The 18,773-nt window shown below is 40.2% G+C and overlaps 1 long non-coding RNA gene across 2 annotated transcripts in view; it reads right to left on the bottom strand.

Moving 5' to 3' along the window:
- Positions 1 to 18,773, bottom strand: part of LOC116575235 — a 54,929-nt gene that overhangs the window by 24,754 nt on the left and 11,402 nt on the right. The window contains exons 3-4 of one of the 2 annotated variants that reach the window (XR_004279665.1): positions 10,370 to 10,596; positions 524 to 1,253 (exon numbers count right to left, since the gene is read on the bottom strand). This is a non-coding gene — a long non-coding RNA (uncharacterized LOC116575235). The remainder of the gene's footprint in view (positions 1 to 523; positions 1,254 to 10,369; positions 10,597 to 18,773) is intronic. The other variant, XR_004279666.1, reaches the window with a different exon arrangement.

The following is an 18,773-nucleotide window of genomic DNA, read 5'->3' as shown; positions in this document are numbered from 1 at the left end:
AAGGCCATAGGGAAGAAAGAACAGGACTGTAACCTGAGCCAACTTCTGTTCGGAACAAAACCATCTTTAGGTAAGATCTGACTGAGGCTAGTTGGTCTAGTTGGTGCCTTTTGCCTTAGAGATCTAGTTAGAGGTCTAGTTGGTGCCATTTGCCTTTATTTTATTATCAGATGGAATTTTCCAGCATCTTCCTACCTAGATACCAGATTACCTATAAACCAGGTGTGGCTTTTATGGAGAAACTTCTGGCTAACCTTTGGGCTGTGCGGAGGCTTAAGAAAATCGTCAAAGCTTATTAAGAACTTATTTATTTAGACAAAAGAGATCAAAACCCTTCTAGGCCATGCTTTGTTCAAACTGCAAGCTGTTGGCTGGTCCCAGCACGGTCCTTTGGTACAATCCAACTGACACCCCTCTCCTTTCAGAACACAGAACATGACACAGGCGGACAAGCAAACATAATTAAACACTGGCCCAGATAGGGTTTTTCTTAATTAGTTGTGAGTTTCTATAATGAAAATACCTGGAGATTTATCTGACTTCAAAGTCCCATTAAAGCTGTGTTGCTTTTGTTGCTTTGAAAATTTGGGAGTTGAGGACTCCTCGCCTCGTGCCTCTTAATGATGATAATTATATGATATGCTTAAAAGTGCTTTTGATCTTGGCCTCTCAAAGCACTCAAGTGAGGCATCAATTCCCTCAACCCCACTCGGAGGCAGGCCTTCCTTGTTTACGGACAATGCGCGCTGACACGGATGTCACAGGCGTCGCTGCTTCGGAGGGAGGCTGTCGGCCGCTTTAGCGAGAAGGCACAGGGATACTTCTCAGTCGCCGGCCGAAATATCAGTCCGCGGGCATGATGGCAAAACCTCACACATGTAGCATGTCTTATGTAGCTTCTGATCGCATTTAAACAAAACAAAAAATTCATAGAGGAACCAAGTAATACAACACCCACTGAACCTATGACAAGGTTAATAGAATTTCTCACTCTGTCTTTTCCTTTCTCCGGGAGTTTCTCAGAAAGCAGGGCACCAACCAAGTGACAGGTGTGCGGCGTAAATCTCATCTCGGGCTACAAGGAGCGAGTCCCCACCTTTCCTGCAGTTCCCCAGTCTTGCTAATGAAACAATTGGTGGAGTACAGCCGTTCCTTCATGCATCTGTAACTGATTTTGTTGACTTTGTATCTCGCTAGCATGTTAGCTTCTGCTGTCCTCATTCACAGAGCAGGCCTCAGACAGACATTAATACCTATTATGGAAAACTGAATTACAAGTTAGGCAATTAAAGCTGGATTTTGGCACCCACCTTTTCAAGGAAATATATTATGAGCAAGTTGAAGTTGAGTGAGTGTCCCTTGTACATGATATAATTTGTACTTTTTTTTTTTAACCTAGAGTGATTAAATAAATCTTTTATTTGAGCAGATGGCTCAGGAGCCTAGTTTGGGGGACTTCTCAAGATCCATACAGAGGAGAACTTGATGGAGGGGAATAAAACATGCAGACCATCCTTGCTTGTTCATCAGCAGGTCCTAGAGTACCATGCCTTCACCTTATTCCTGCCTCTGAGAGGAAGATGACCGGGGATCCAGTGACATCAGAGATGAGTGTTATAAACACATATAACCGGGAACTTCTGGCACATTGGAAGAGAGACTTAATGTCAGGATAGCATCCCTATTTTACATATCCAGATCCACGGAGAGGCTGCAAAATCCAAGAAAATCCAGAGCAAAATAAATAAAACACAACAGAACAAACCTAGAACTTATTTAAAGATTGTTAAAATTAGACCAAGAGTAGCAATGTTATTGTAATTACCTTGAACATCCTATAAAATACAATGTACATTTTTTAAAAAATCTCAAAGACCCTGGTATATTATTTTCTTTGTGGTGAGGGGGTTTGAAAAGTTAAGAAAAAGGAACAACAACTGATGTGTATTATATTCTTTTCCTATGTGCCAGAATTGTTCTAAGTTCTTCCAGTGTAATCTTCCCATCAGCCCTACAATGTGGGTTTTGTTTTCTCATTTAGAGATGCAGAAACCGGGATTCAGGAAGGTTAACTAACTTGCTAGAGGACAGTGTTAATAAAAGAGCCAGGATTATTACTCAAAGCTGTCTGACTCCAAAGCTCACGTTCTTATCCAGGAGATTATTCTGCCTGGAGGATGCAATTTGAGCTGGAAGACAAGGGAGCTGGAACCAATAATGCTAGCACAAGAAAAATCCATCTCATCATCTCATATATTGTTCCTTCTATGGAGCGGTAAGTGTGCGTGCGCGCGTGTGCACACACACACACACACACACACACACAAGAGAGAGAGAGAGACATAGGTCCCATCATTACATTTTCTAAGTCTGGGAAAACTGTACAGATTAGCCTAAGGTTTTAAAGTTATCACAGTGGGTGTTAAATGAGTACTCAAAATATAACCAATAATCAAGCATTAGACACAATAATACATTTTTTTCTTTTTTCTTTTTTGGTCATTCTGGTCTTTCAGAAAGCAAAACCCTGTGTTGGATAAGACTATTCAAGTTTTGGAAATGAGGCAAAGGCAGGTAGTTGCAATGTTGCATTGGAGTACTGTGTACCAGGTCCTCTTCGGGGTGAAATCTTTGCTTTATCTTCTCTTTACTCTTGGTTAGAGCCCCGACTCTATGAAAGTATAAGAAAACTTCGAGATTCTCATTCAAGAGACACAGAGATGATCCTGTGTGCACAGAGTAGATAACCATAACCCTAAAGCTTAGGACTGCGTTGTCCTGAAGGACATTAGCCAGGTTTGTCTTTATTTTTTTTTTAAATATTTTATTCATTTATTTGACAGAGAAGTAGGCAGAGAGGCAGGCAGAGAGAGAGAGAGAGAGAGGAGGAAGCAGGCTCCCTGCTGATCAGAGAGCCTGATGTGGGCTCAATCCCAGGATCCTGGGATCATGATCTGAGCAGAAGGAAGAGACTTTAACCCTCTGAGCCACCCAGGGGCCCCTAGGTTTATCTTTAACTGAGAAAACCCACCTTAACACTCCTTAGCTGAGTGATGAAATGAAACTCCGGTCCTCAAATTTGCCTTTGAGCCAGGCTTACCTCTCCCTGATGTTTCCCTCATTAGTAAGGTAAGTGAACTTTTGACGTATGCTAACATTTTATTTGTATAAGAGTCATGCACTTTTACTTGTTCGAAAATTAAACTCTGGCATCTGAGAAAGCTGAGTAGGTGAGCGAGATACATCTGAAATGGGATTTTATTTCTTTTAAAGATTTTATTTATTTATTTATTTGTTTATTTGACAGGGGCGGGGTGGGGCACAAGCAGGGGGAGTAGCAGGCAGAGGGAGAGCGAGAAGCAGGCTCCCTGCCAAGCAGGGAGCCCGATGTGGGCCTCCATCCCAGGACCCCAAGATCGTGACCTGTCCTGAAAACAGATGCTTAGCAGACTGAGTCCCCTAGGCACCCCTGAAATGAGATTTTAACAACAGGTCCAGTACAGAAGAACTCCAGATAAATAAAACATAAGAGACCAGGTACATCAGAAACACCTTAAGCCTATGTAGCTGAGACTTCAACATTAGACAAGCTTCCTCTCTGCTCAGGCCAGGCCTAGCCTCTTTGATGGAGAGAGCTGCCAGGGGCAGTATTGCCCAAAGTGCCCCAATTGAAGAAGACAATCCAATCTTTTCTCAGGCACGGGAAAGCAGAACAGTGCACACTTCTGGCATCTCTTATCCTCTAAGACTGAATAGATCAGAGTCAGGCTGATGTGCTCCATGCATGCCAACAGAGAGGGATAAAACGCTCGAAGTTGTTTCAGGATGTCAAAGGTCAAATTATTCTGGCAGTTATCTGCGATGATCTAAGTGATATGTTTTAGAGAAGTGTTTCTCAAGTATAATATGCGGCCCCGCTGGAGAGAGCAATTACCCTCCTAATGGACCACAGACTCATCCGAAATGTAAGACATTTTTTGAGTGTCAATGAAACACGGTTCTTTAGAGTTCCTCTTTTATATGTGGCCAAGCCTACTTGATAGCAACCTATCAAGTTTTTATATTAAGAACAAAATTAAGACTCACCAGAGTTTACTGAGGATTCCAAAGTAGACTACAGGCTGCGCTCACTTGGCAATATGGCAGCTCTGGGAGAGGAAGGACTTTGTTTGTTCCCTGCTGTATCCCAGGGTAGCCAGAGGGATGCTCCGCGCACCTAGCATGTGGATGATAATGAGGATGGACTGAACTATTTGAAGAGATGGTGGCTCCTCCTTCACATGGGCTTAGGCCTCAAGTTTTATTTCCCACCATCTTGGGGGAAGGATACATTGTTATTAGAACATCCACAGTTTGTTGTGATTTTCAGTTGCTGCTGAACTTGCTTTAGAATTATAAATTACTGCTAGATTGGCTTCATCGTTACTAATTTTGGTATGAGGTGGGTTGTTTGGCTAACCCTAAATGTGTAGCTCTGCACATTTGCATCAACATTATTTTGGTCTATAATTTTCCAATAACTAGATTTTAAGGCATGCCTGCAGTGAGTTCAATAATGAATCATCTATATGTCTAAAGATAAAAGAGACACATACAGGCATCATTTGCCAAACTGTGTTGCCTTCACTAGTTATGTGCTGTCTCTCCATTTGCTCTATTTAAATAAAATGCACTACCAAATGTAACAGAAGTACTAGATTATTTTTAACTTTGTTTCATTGTTTTATAATAGAAAACTGTAGTAAGTTTATAATTAGTTTCTGAATATTTCTCATCATCTTTAATCAGTCAGTGGGTTCCTATACATTGAAAGTTAGGAAACAGGTGGGAAAGGATGGTGTCTGTCCTACTAAATGGTCTCTGATGTCTCCTGGCCCACCAAACTGTGTTCACCAAAAACGGAGAATCACGATTTCAGAGCCCAGTGCCTTTGTATGTAGACACTAGCCAAAAACACTGTCTAAAAAGGTACCAAAGAACCTCAAAGTCTTCAGAGAATCCCTCTGAGCTCACCTCCTCCCTAAATCGATCCTCCTTTTATTAGTTTCCTCAGGCTGCTGTAACAAATCCTCACAGACAAGCTGGCTTAAAACATCAGAAATTAATTTCCTTAGAGTTCTGGCCAAAAGTTGGAAATCAAGGTGTTGGAAGAACTGGCTCCTCCATGTCCCTCTCTGAGCTTCTGATGGCTGCTGGCCGACCTCAGTGCTCCTCAGCTTGTAGACACATGACTCCAGTGTCTGCCTCTGTATTCATATGGTGTTCTTGCCTGTACATCTGTGTCTCTGTGTCCAAATTTTTCTCTTCTTATAAGGATACCATTCATTGATATTCTTTTTTAAATTATTTTTTTAAGATTTATTTATTTTTGAGAGAAAGAGAGGGAGAGAGCTTGAGCAGGCGGAGGAACAAAGGGAGAGGGACCCCTTGTTGAGCATGGAGTCCTACACTAGGCCCCACATGGGCCTTGAGGTTGGGCTCCAACCCAGGACCCTACGATCTTGACCTGAGCTGAAATTGACAATAGGCTGCTTGACCAACTGAACCACCCGTGTGCCCCTCATTGATATTCTTTCAAATGACCCTGGTCATTGCATTAAGGCAAGCTCTAATCTAACATGATTTCATCTTGATTATGTCTGCAAAAACCTTATTTTCAAAAAGGGTCCCATTTACAAGTAGTGGGGATTACGACTTGAAAGTATCTTTCTGGGGGACACATTTCAACCCACAGCATCCTTATTTGATCCCCACCCCTCCGTGATTATTATCTTGGCTCTATGTCTTGTCTTCCTCTCCTTAATTAACCTTACCCTTTGGTACTTGAAGGCTACTTGGAACCTTCTGGCTTGACCGCCTCCAACACCCTGCAGTCCACACACCCAAGATAGAACTATGCTTGCATAAAGTAGGCCCTTGATGAATGTCTGTGGCATGACTTCCTGGTTCCTAAAATCTCCAAATGTTAATTCTCTTATTTGAAAGAATCAATACTCCAGAATGTCCCCCAGATTATCACTAATCACAGAAATGGTCAGGATTTAAAATATATTTTATTCTTTTTCACTGAAAACAACCATTTTCTAATGGCCACTGGAGAAGATAAAGCACGTGTTGTTGGTCCACTAATATACTTCTCCGAGGCTGGATGCCTCGTAAGTTCCCTAAGGCAGACTTAATGACCTAGTCATATGGCATACCTCACTGCATCTTTTTGTTTAATCATGTTTCAGGCAAACTCAGTTAAAGCACATACACTGCTTTTTAAAGAGTGACTTGAGGGGTGCCTGGGTGGCTCAGTCAGTAATCCCAGGGTTACAGGATTGAGTCCTGCATTGAGCTCCTTGCTCAGCAGGGAGCCTGCTTCTCTCTCTGCCTCTGCCTGCCACTCTGCCTACTTGTGCTCTCTCTCTGATAAAAAATAAATAAAATCTTAAAAAAAAAAGTGACTTGAAGAGAATTTTTATTTCTTATGCAAACTGGTATTTTTTAAAGGATGTCTAAGTTAATCTAAATAAATCTGTTCAGAAGGCAGAGAGTGACTATACAGCAGAGATTGGACTCTGTAGCTAACTGCTTTCCCTGTGATGGTCAACGTGCATAGAACCTGGATGTCCTTCTTGCAGAAAGCACTGGGATTCTTCCCCAGGTCTTGTAGAGTCACGGTTAGAGTGTGACCTCAGCAAGAAAGCTTATCAAGTGCATACCATTACCTTAGGATTTGCCCTTTATACAGCAATTATCTGCTAATAATGGTCGGCACAATAGTTTTAGAGGTATTTTAGGAAAAGAAATCTTGTCTTATTTAACTTTGTATTATTGGTAGGGTGGTGTGTGAGTCAATTAATAAATGTGGAAGCAAGTGGGTGCCTGGGTGGCTCAGATGTTAAGCATCTGCCTTCAACTCAGATCATGATCCCAGGGTCCTGGGATCCAGTGCCATGTCGGGCTCCCTGCTCAGAGGGAGGCCTGTTTCTCCCTCTCCCCTTCCCCCTGATTGTGTTCTCTCTCTTGTTGTTTCTCTCTCTCTCTCTGTCAAATAAATAAAATATTAAAAAAAAAAATGGGAAAGTGAAGTTCAATTAGATGAAACAGAGCAAGGCATCATCCGGAGGCGAAGTGGCCCTCCAGATGTTATTTTGTCTTAAGAAGACAAGATCAAAGAATAATGATTAAAGAAGAGGTTGAAGGTAAAGCCATGAAAAAAAGTGCACTAGATAAATACGAGGTAAAAGAAAGTTGAGTATAGTACAATACCAGAAACATAGATTTAGTAGAAGCAGTAGTCACATTGCATTTAATTAAGATAGGTTATTAGAATAACACAATTATAAGCTTTATGTAATAAACAAGTACAAAGTCGGAAATTCACATTTAGTGGGTATTCAAGCATATGTGGGATATTTCCAAAAAATTACCATATAGTAGTCCAAAATGTAAATTTTAACAAATACCCAAAAATCAGAATAATTAAGATCATGTTTTGTTTTTTTTTCACTAGAATGAAATTTTACTAGAAATTAAAAATAAGAAATAAAAATACATCCAAAAGAAGGCCGTACATTTGGAAACTAAAAAACACACTTCTAAATAATTCATGGATTAAAGAAGAAATCATTATAGAAATAAAGTATTTAGAAGGAAAATAATAAAACTACTAACATCGAGACTTGTAGGATGAAGCTAAATTAATGGTTGAGGGTTTTTTATAGTTTTAAATGTTTGCTGAAGGAAATCAGAAAAATTGATAATTACAAGCTAAGCTTTCAACTCAAGAAATTAGAAAAAGGGTGTCACAGTCACTCCAAAGAAAATAGAAAGAAGGAAATATAAATGAGCATACATTAAAGAAATTAAAAAAATTTAAAACAATAGAAAAGATTGACAAAAGCAAAAACTGATTTCTTTGAAAAGACTAATAACAGTAAGAAACTTCCAGTAAAATCAATCAAGGAAGTAAGTAGAAAATAGCAGAAAAGTAGAAAACAGTAATGGTAGAAATTTAAAATTGAAAAATAAATGAAATAGAAATGAAAAACACAAAAGAATAGTATTCACAATTTATGCCAAGAAATTTGAAATCAATAAAACAATTTCATAAAAATTGTAACAATTGCCAAAGTGAACTCAGGAAATACTGGAAAATGTGAATACACTAGGGAGTTTATACCAATAATCAAAAACCTACCATGAAAGAAATACCAGAGGCAGATGACTTTACAGGTGAGTTTTCTTCAAAAGAATAAATAGCTTATATCTTGTACAAAGTGTTTCTGTAAACAAAAAAGCTGGAAACTCTTTTTATGATGTTTGTATAACCTTGATACCAAATCCAGACGATACGAGGAAGGAAATTTATAAACTAACCTCATTTACCATGATAAAGGCAATAACCTGTATTCAAATAGAATATTTAATATGATATGAACACTTTATGTGTATTGTGTTATTAATACTAGCAAAAACCTTAGGAAGGGGATAGTGGGTGCTATTTTTGACTCTAATTCTCAGCTGGGAAAACTGAAGCATACATTGTCAGAACTTGGCTTTTAATGCCAAAATCATAATTTAAGGGAATCAAATCAAGGGGTGTGTGTGTGTGTGTGTGTGTGTGTGTGTGTGAGAGTGTGTGTGTATCTATAACATAGATACACACACACATATATAGATATATACATATCTATCTATATGTAATATATAATATTATATCAAATTATTAATATAATATTTATTTATTATATATTTATAATATAGATATATAATGATTTATATATTTATAATATAAATATTAATATAATTATTACATATATGTATATATTAGATATATACATATAATACATATATAGATCTATATCTATATATGTGTGTATCTATAATATAGATATCTATAATATCTATATTATAGATTCACACACACACATATATAGTCTACAACATGAAGTGACTAAAGATGGAAAAACAACCACATTCATGTTGAAAATGAAATATGACACCTGTTAGTATCATTAGTGTATGCATCAACACTGTACTAGAACTTTTTTCCAACATGATAAAATAAGGAAGAGGAATGAAATATACAGGAACTAGAATATAAGAAATAAAACGTTCACACATGATATGATGGCCTACACAGAAAAACTAAGAGGATCTACAAACTATTAAAACAGGTAAGAGTCCCACAATGATGCCAGATATATAAACTATAAGTAAAAATCAATGTGTGCCCCATAACCATGCATACTAGATCAGAAAACATCATTAAAAAAAGAAAAACATAGCTATTAAAAATCATGATTGTAAAGAATATTTAAATGACATAGGGCAGTGGAAAGATAATCATGATGTCATGTTGAGTGAAAAGAAGTCATACAAAATTATATTTATCCCTACATCATTATTTTTATCCCTACATATATTTATCCCTACATCATTATTTTCTTTACAATTTATAAAATCCAATCTTGCACAAGTTTTGGTTGTGATTCCCTGATATATGGAAATGAAGTCCAGCAACATGTCAAATGAATCACGGGATTTGGAATGATATTTTTTCTTCCAATTTCCTGTGTCTTTCAAGTGTTTGTAACAAGCTATATTTTGAAAATGAGTAAAAACCTATGAAAAAGTCTTAATTGAACATGCTGAATAGAACCTGAAAAGAAGTCTTGGACAAATGCTTTTGGTGAAGATGGTAATTATTCTTGAAGGGAAAGAAGACCTAATTGCCCTTATAAAAGCTACAATTCCAGTGTCAAATCAAAGCCATGGCCTTGGGGAAAGGAGATTCATTGGTACCCTAATACCTCAAAACCGTTCATTCCCCAACACTTTCTAATATCTGCTAAATGATTCCGTGCCCTGGCCAAAGACTACATTGGAAAGAGAAGGAAATGGATCTAATAATCAAGGCAATTGATAGATCTGTTTTTGGTAGCAATTTAAATTAAGCGTGGGATAGAGCAACAGCCTGAAATCTACACAGAGCTTTCCTTTTGTCAATCAAAGCTACGAGTCTTCTAATGGTGGTGTGATTCTCTGGTAGGTACCAGGTCACAAAAATAAATTTATCAAAAACTACTTTTAAATATTTTAAAATATTGGGGTACCTAGGTGGTTTACTTCGTTAACCCACTGCCTTCAGCTCAGGTCATGATCCCAGAGTCCTGGGATCAAGTCCTGCATCAGGCTCCCAGCTCCATGGGGAGTCTGCTTCTCCCACTGACCTTCTCCCCTCTCATGCTCTCTCTCACTCTCTTTCTATCTCAAATAAATAAATAATCTTAAAAAAAATTTAAAAATATTTTAAAACATTAAATGAATCACAACCTTATAGGAACTCCAGCTCAGTCTTTTTTCCTGGAGATTTTACCTACGGTCCTCTTGCATTGCTGATGTCAGCATGTGGGGCTGCAGTTCGTGAGGAGATCTGTGGGGCCCTCAGTTTAAAATGTGCCGGGGCTGGGATGGTGGAAGCCTTTCATGGCAGTAGGATGCAGTGGACAGGAGACCTTGCTTCAGAATACTTTGAGTCTTGTTCTGGCACTTTCCAGCTATGTGACTCTGGGCAAGGCACTTCGGTTTCTGAGCCTCAGTTATCTTGTAAAATGGAAATAATGAGAACACTTATGTTGCAGAATTGTGAACATTTGACTAAAGAACAGGAAGAACTTAGTGTGCTCTTATTAAGTTAACTATTGTTTCATAAGCTAAATACAAATTTCCAACCTTTGTCGGATAATCTGTTGTCATAGATAGGTCAGTTGATTTAAAAAAAAATCTGCCAGTTTAGCACCTGGGTGGCTTAGTTGGTTGGGCTGCCGACTCTTGATTTCGGCTCAGGACATGATCTCAGGGTCCTGGGATTGGGCTCCAGGCTCAGTGGGTTCTGCTTGAGGATTTTCTCTCTCCCCACCTCCCCATATCCACCCTCCTGCTTGCTCTCTTTCTTTCTGTAAAATAAATTAAAAACCTTTTTTTAAAAATCTGCCAGCTTTATTGTCCTCTCCAGACACTCCAACCTTCAAAAAATTCCCTTTCTCTGAATTTATGTATTGTAAGAGCACTCATAGATAAAGCCCAGATTTCTTCATTCTTGAAGAAAATTAGCAAATGCTGAAGGGTATCCGGACTGTATAGCCTTGTTCTCTAATTTAGGTTGAAAGCAGTCTTCAGGAAAATGCTCAGAAACAGGAAAAGTCCAGAAGGTGCGCATAAGCCAAGTACGGATGAGGCTCGAAACGAGGCAAACCCACTAAGCTCAGCTTGAGTACATCCCCAGAATAGGGAAACGAAGCCAAAGGGTTGGGAGCCAGGCGGCTTCTGGAAACAATCTGGGAGAAAAGCTAGAGGTTCTAAATAAAACTGAGGATACTTGGCTGGCTGGTTGATGGTTGGCCCCAACTTCGAGGTGAATCTGCCTCTTTTGAGGACTCGGAGGAGGGTGGGCAATGTATTTTTCTAATAGCTGTCGACTGTGAAATTGTTTTTGAAAGAAAAAAGAAAAGTCAGTGGCTATCACAACAATCGAGAAACCAGATTACAAAATCTTTTATCTGCTTATCCGCTGCCGTGGCCCTCATGGTAGTAAGTATGGAATGCTTAGAAGGAGAAATTTTGGGCTGTCAGTCCAAGGAGAGAAGGGAAATCAATGGAATTATACAGGACACATTCACAGAGCTCTTATTTTGTTCATCTCCGACAAATCTGGAAGTTGCTTTTTTGCCTGACAAATGGCATTGGCTTTGTACGTCCCTTCTCTTGGATAGTTGAGCAAGATACCTTTGACCCTAAAAGAAGCCAGAACACCAAAAAAAACAGAGTTGGGAAGGAGAACCATTCTATCTGTAGGCATTTGAGGAGTGTGTTGGAATAATTCCTTGTCTGAGGTTGTATGGACTTAGAATTTAGACTTATGCAGAAATGAGGAATTTTAAGTGCCTTAGTGATTAAAGTTTTTAAGAAAAAGACTGAATTTATCAGCATATCCCCCTCCTCCTCCCCCCCCACAAGGTCTAAAACCTAAAACATGGTGAGGATTTGGAAGACTAGAGAAGAAAAGTCTGAGTAGTGGCAATTTTGTACCACTAACAAATGAGAATCTTGGTGAAAACCAGGACTGGTGTGTTCGCAGTCGCTATTTCCTGTGTCTGTATCCACATAAACTGCATTTCCACTTCTCGAAACAGAATGACAGAAGTATCCTTGCGCGTTCCTCAGATCAATGTATAAATAACTAAAAAGTAACTGTGCTAGAGTCCATGTTTACCTTGGATGAATGCCCTGATGTTTTTGGTGCCCCTTTAAAGCAAACATCTTTAGAGAAGATGACTTGTCTGTATTATCTTTCCCTCCTGTCCTCTCTAGCCCGATCAGATTTTGTTCCCACAGCTTCACTTAGGGCTCTCATCTCACCAAATCCAGGAATCCGTTCCCTCCTGGGTGTTAGCTGGCAAATCAGCGCTTGTTTTTTTGTTTTTTGTTGTTGTTGTTGTTTTTTAAGATTTTATTTATTTATTTGACAGAGAGAGATCACAAGTAGGCAGAGAGGCAGGCAGAGAGAGAGAGGGAAGCAGGTTCCCCGCTGAGCAGAGAGCCCGATGCGGGACTCGATCCCAGAACCCTGAGATCATGACCTGAACCGAAGGCAGCGGCTTAACCCACCGAGCCACACAGGCGCCCCAGCAGCTTGTTCTTGACTGCAAGGACTCCCCTTTCTTTTTTGGAATATATTCTTCTCTGGAACCCTGAGACATCACCCGTCTTCTCATTCTTCCTCTTCCTCTGGACATGACATTGTGGATGCCTCCAGGGCTTGATTCACAGTCCTATCCACTGTTCTGTCTACCTTCTCTTTGTAGAGAATGTATTTCATTGAATCCCCCAGTTTTAAACATCATGGAACACAAAGCAATCCCAGTTTCTGCTTCTACCCTGACCTTTTCTTGAGGCACCAGACTCATGTATTCGATTGCCTGCTTAATATCCTCACTTTTAGGTCTGCATATTTCAAACTAAACAAGTCCATTATGGGACTCTTGATTTTTTTCATCTTGATTTTTCCCCAGTTTTTTTTTTTTTTAAACTAAATTAGTCTCACTATCATCAAACCATTCTCTCAAGCCCAAATCCAGGACTCATTCTTGCTACCTCTTTTTCTTGCAATCTCCCATCCAATGCAACAGCAAGTCAATCACCCCCCCCCCCCCAAGAAAACCATATTTGGAAAAATATATTCTCACTCTACTACCGTTCAAGTGGGAGCCAGCAGCATCTCTGACCCAGACCATGGCACCCACGGCTGGTTTCCTGGCTTCTGTTCTTGCTCACATAGTCTGTTTGACGTACAGCCAACTGACTCTTAAAATGCATCTCAGATCATGTCATTTTCCTGCTCAAAACTCACTGCTTCTCATTTCATTTTGAATAAAACTCGAAATCCTTCCTCACACACAAGAGGTTCTCCATACATTTGTCCCGGCCTATTTCTCTGCTCATTTCCTACCACTTTCGTCAGTGCATAGGACCGTTCTATTGACGTTACATTTCCTGTGGAGGGGATGAGACACCCTCATTTCCCATCTGTTGGTCCGTCTTCCTGAAGGACTCTGTCCCCAGGCCTTTGCAGAGCTGGCAGCACTCACATCTTTGCTCCAGCACCACCTCCTAAAAGACTTCCCAGGCCACCCTAGGGAAGTCGTGGCACTCCCTCTCCTATCCTTCTCTGCGCTTTAATTGCTCATAGCACTGTCCCTAGGTCAGTTCATCTTTTTCACTCATTTGCTTGTCTGCTTCTCTCACTGGAATGTAAACTCCATGAGGACAGGGGCATTGTCCTTTTTCTCCTGTTGGAGCCCCTGCATCTTGAAGAATGTCTGGCACAGAGCAGTCGCACTGGTAACTGGTGGCAGGTATAAAGTGCCTCTTTACACATCTACAGCCAACTTTCTCTTTTGTAGGATAGAAACCGTTTTGTAGTGTTTAGTGTGAATCTCTATCCCATCCCCCCACCCCAAAAATGGGTTAACATCATGCAGAATGAAAGACCATTTTGTTTTCCCATCACTGCATGAATTAAAACTAACAGGTAGATAACTAACAGACGGCCAACTTCCAATGCAGAGAAAACACTCGAGACTCTTCCATGTCATTAGCCAAGTGCAACTATGTTTCCTTGTCCAGTGTCCGTTCCGTTACCATTGCTTCCTTTCTTTCCTCTGGCGTTCCTGCCCCCCACCGCAGCTCATTTGGAAGTTATAAGCCCACAGACACCGGTGGCAGGTGGCAGGGCTGACAAACAGTAGGTATTTTGCTCCAAGGCACCCTGTAATTTAATGTACCAGTAGAACCTGTCTCCTGATTTATAGATTGATGGATCACAAGGACTGCCTGCGTAGATATTGGGGAGGCAACATCAGAATTCACAAGGCTGGCTGTCCAAAGCATGAACCAATATCATTTAACTAATGAAACTGGGAGTCCTGGTGCTTCTTTCCACTCAAAACCAGAACCAAAACAACCCCACAGTCTTTAATCACCAAAGATTTGCAGACCTGAATAAGATCGGGTAACTTTTTGTCTAAATCGCTCTATGTGTAGAGAAAGAGTCTAAGGTAAAAAAGTTATGAAACTTGCCCAGAATCACGCACCAGCCCAGACTTCCCCCTATGTGTTGGATCACATACGAATCGCTGGACACCATGGTCTCTGTCTAATGACTGGCTTCCACCAAAATATGTTCCCATTGGAATTATATGTCCCTGGATGGTTATCCCCAATCCACACCTACTCCAATATTTATGTCATATTAACGTATCAAATACCTTGACTTTGGGTTTTATTAATATAGACTGATGAGACCTGAAAGAAATTGTTTGCTCTTGTCCTCATTTCTACAGAATTCTAGTAACATCATCTTTTCCAAGAAGTATAATTAAAATCCTTCCTCAGAGTGACCTTGTGTGGTATTTCCCTCACATTCATAAGCAAAAATAGCTCTACAGAATTCATCTTTATAAATGTTGTCAAGCCGTTCTCCATTTCCATCTGACTGGCTACGAGGCAGGACCATGGGTTGGCGGGACCCTGCGCCCTGCAGTCACATCTTGGGGCCCAATCCTCTTTTGATTGTCAGCAACCACTCATTCTGCTATTTTAGGAAAGGTGCTTCATCTTTCCCTCCGTCAGTTTTCATGTTTATAAAATAAAGATAATAATAACTTACTCATAGGATTTATAAGGGCCGATTGACTTAACCAACATAAAACATTTAGAACAATACCTGGCACACATTAAGTGTCACATAATGTTACCAAAAAGGGAAAATACTTAGGTGATGAAATACTTTCTAGAAAGGCTTCATTTTTCTGCCCTTCAATGTTTACTACAAGGAAGGTGGCGCACTGAGATTGACCTCCCCAAGACACAGCGAAGCAGTAAACACTACAATTACTGTTTGTAAGTTTGTAACAAAGTTTGGAATGAAGAAATTTGATTATAAAATTATCCCACTTTTTCTCCATTACCAAAACCAGAAGGGCAAACATAAGGCAAAAAGCAGCAACTGGGGCAATGGACTCATTATTTCAACACTTAGGCACTCTCTGAACAATTTGGAAACTGAATCCTGTGTAATATTTTGGCAACAATTTAAAAAGCAATAATAATGGATGTTTGCCAAATCATCATATTTGCTTTAGTAAAGGGATAGCTTAATATCTGACAAGAGTTGTGGCTACGTTTAACTTTTCTTCAAGTAAGAGTTTAGTAAATTAATACATGTAGAATTTATTTACAAAAGTCTTTGGTTAGTTTGTGAAAACACGCAGCAAGGAAACCCCATTTTACAGAGAGAGTGTAAGAGGGAGAGAAAGTAAGCTTTCTTACTTTCTTAAGTAAGCTTTTTTAAGCAGAATGGAAGCTTTTCTAAACTCTTACCATTTGTGAAAGACTCAGATCTGAGACTCTGAAAGTCAAGTCTGTTTCTCGAAGATGATAAGCAGACTCTGACACCAAAGTTCCTTAAACAAGTTACTTAACTTCTCTGCCTCAATTTCCTTTCCTTATAAAATGAGGACAATAACAGTACCTATATCTAAGGTTGTTGGGAGGATTGAATGAGTTAATACATGCAAAGCACTTAGAACAATACTTGATAAGTGAGTGCTCCATAAATTCATCAATTTCTATGTCAGAAGTTTATTGGTCAAAGGAATTAGGATGAGAAACTACAAAGGAGAGAGGGAGGGGGGAGAGAGGAAGGGGGGGTAGTGAAAAGAAGAAGGAGAAGAAGAAAAGGGAGGAAGGCTGAGAAGCCGCCAGACGGGTGGGCAGGCTGGCGGTGGGAAGCCGAGCACATTCCAGGGTTACAGAGGTGATTGGGTTCCCCAGCAGCAGACCCTGTGCCAGTAACTTAAGAATGTGCTCCCAGGGCACCTGGGTGGCTCAGTGGGTTAAGGCTTCTGCCTTCGGCTCAGGTCGTGATCCCAGAGTCCTGGGATCGAGCCCCGCATCGGGCTCTCTGCTCTGCAGGGAGTCTGCTTCCCTTCCTTTCTCTCTGCCTGCCTCTGCCTACTTGTGATCTCTGTCTGTCAAGTAAATAAATAAAATCTTAAAAAAAAAAAAAAAGAAAGAAAGAATGTGCTCCCAGCAGAGCCTGGAAAGAAGAGGGAGGAAGCGGGACTAGGAAGGGCAGGAAGCTGAATGAAAGTAGGAGTCCAGCCAAAGTCCAGTGGGGGCCTGACCCCGCAGGGGGGCTGTGAAGTCTAAATGCCACTTTGGAGTTTGTCCCAGCTCTGGCAAGAGCTTTCATACTCCTCTACCTGTCAGTCCCCAACTGGCATGCTTCTGGGACATGTAAACTTGGGCACTGTTTAAAGCCCTCCACGCAAGCAGAAGATTCCTGTATTCTCCAAACTCTCCAGTCCTAGGTGGGGTATTTAGAAGGTACACCCTAAGAGGGAAGCACAGCGAGGTTAACTTGGCTCGGAGGGACGTGAGAGGGGCTGCCACACAGGGTTGGCCCCCATCTTTCTCCCGACGGGAGGCTGGTGATGAGCCCGTAGCTTGAAAGCCAGCGAAGGTCAAATGCAAAGAGAGGGGAGGCTCAGCTGAGAAAGCAGGTGTTTTGTAAGCACAGACACCTGAACAGGAGCCACAAGTACTGACTGGAGTGGTTAAAATGGTTTGCATGCTCTGTCAGAACAATGAAAACTTCCGGAAACAAGTAAACCAATATGACGTTTGATTTGCAGTGGATGGTTTTCATTCATTTCATTCTCCCACTTTTTAATAGGCCCAGTGAGGGAGTGGTGTTAATTTTGTCTTGTGTACGGCATGTATGACATTTCGCAGGGCGATCTGTTATGCTTCTCACACTCTACATAGTAACAGAACTCATGCAGACTGCCTGTTTTGGTACTTAGGAAGTGGCATCTATATTTACATATTACTATGTATATACAAATACGTTTGTGTATAGATATAAATATATGTGCATCTGCATACTTCTCATTTGCATACACATACACGGTCATGTGGAGAGACAGGTCAGAGGCCAGAGTGCGATTCAAGATGAACTTTCTGGATTTGGCTTTTGGTGATCAAGCTGCCTCTCAGACTTACAGATGCATAAAGACACACAATATCAGATTACATGTGCTCTGCCTTCTGACATTCTTTACCTAACCCAGGCATTCCGCAGGCAAATTAGAAGAGCAATTAGTATTTTCCTTTACATATATAAAAAAAAGTATTTTCCTTTATAGCCAAGAGTTTCTGGCAAATTCCAAAAAAGTCAAGTCATGAACAACGAAAGAAAATCTAGTTTCAACTTAAACTTTTTGCAGTCACCATGAGGATGAGATTAAGTTTTACCTCAGTGACATCAGGTAAAGATACTTATGTAAATAGTTTCATCATCAGGGAATAAATATGCTATGAACTGTCCCAAACATGGTCACAAATATAATACAGTAGCAGCAGAAGACCTAGGTTGGAATCCCAGCTTATTGTAGATGTGACTTGGGTCACATCTATTTCCAGAGCTTCATCTGTAAAGGGACAATAACAATAGAGGATAGTTTTCAGAATTAAATGAGATGGTTCATGATATGGCACTTCATGAACTGTCACGTACGACATGTTGTAAAGTTTCAGGATCGTAGCAGCCATAGTCATAATCAAGGTCAAAGTGATAATGGGCACAGAAGATACCCAACTCCTGATTCTAACTTATATTCTTCAGGTGGAAGCTCCAATATTGTGAGATCCATTCATTCTATCTGAACAGAGACAATACTGTGGATCTATAAAAATCACAGGGAAAAGAAATATCTTTAAAAATTTGAGTTATTTGTAGCATTTTCTTGCATTTTATGACTTGTTATTTCCAAAGTAGATCTTGATAAAGGCATCTATTTTTTTTTTCCCTAGCCAGTAAGAACCTTCTGGATGAGTTATAATTTTGGGATATGCTTAACTAATTTGTTTTGATGCATGCAAATACTCTTCTACTTGCTAGAATCTGACTCAGAGAGCAGGAGATTTGGGTGATAGTTTCCCAATATTTGGGGGCTGTGGGAATTTAGAAATGGACATGAGCAATTGTACAAGGTTCAAGCACCAGGGATGCAAGGCCCTCCAGTATTTTTTCTGAATTTCTGTGAACTCCTCAGACCCCACCTTCTTGTCCTGCTGATTTTCTCAACCTGAATGCAGTGTGCTGTCAGACAGCAGTATCTGTGTACACCTGGTCAGACCAGCAGGCTCCTTAACCT

The sequence above is a fragment of the Mustela erminea genome, chromosome 16 (assembly GCF_009829155.1).
Source record: "Mustela erminea isolate mMusErm1 chromosome 16, mMusErm1.Pri, whole genome shotgun sequence".
Taxonomy (NCBI): Eukaryota; Metazoa; Chordata; class Mammalia; order Carnivora; family Mustelidae; genus Mustela; species Mustela erminea.
The sequence above is the reverse complement of the archived record's forward strand: the minus strand, read 5'-3'. Positions and strand labels throughout refer to the sequence as shown.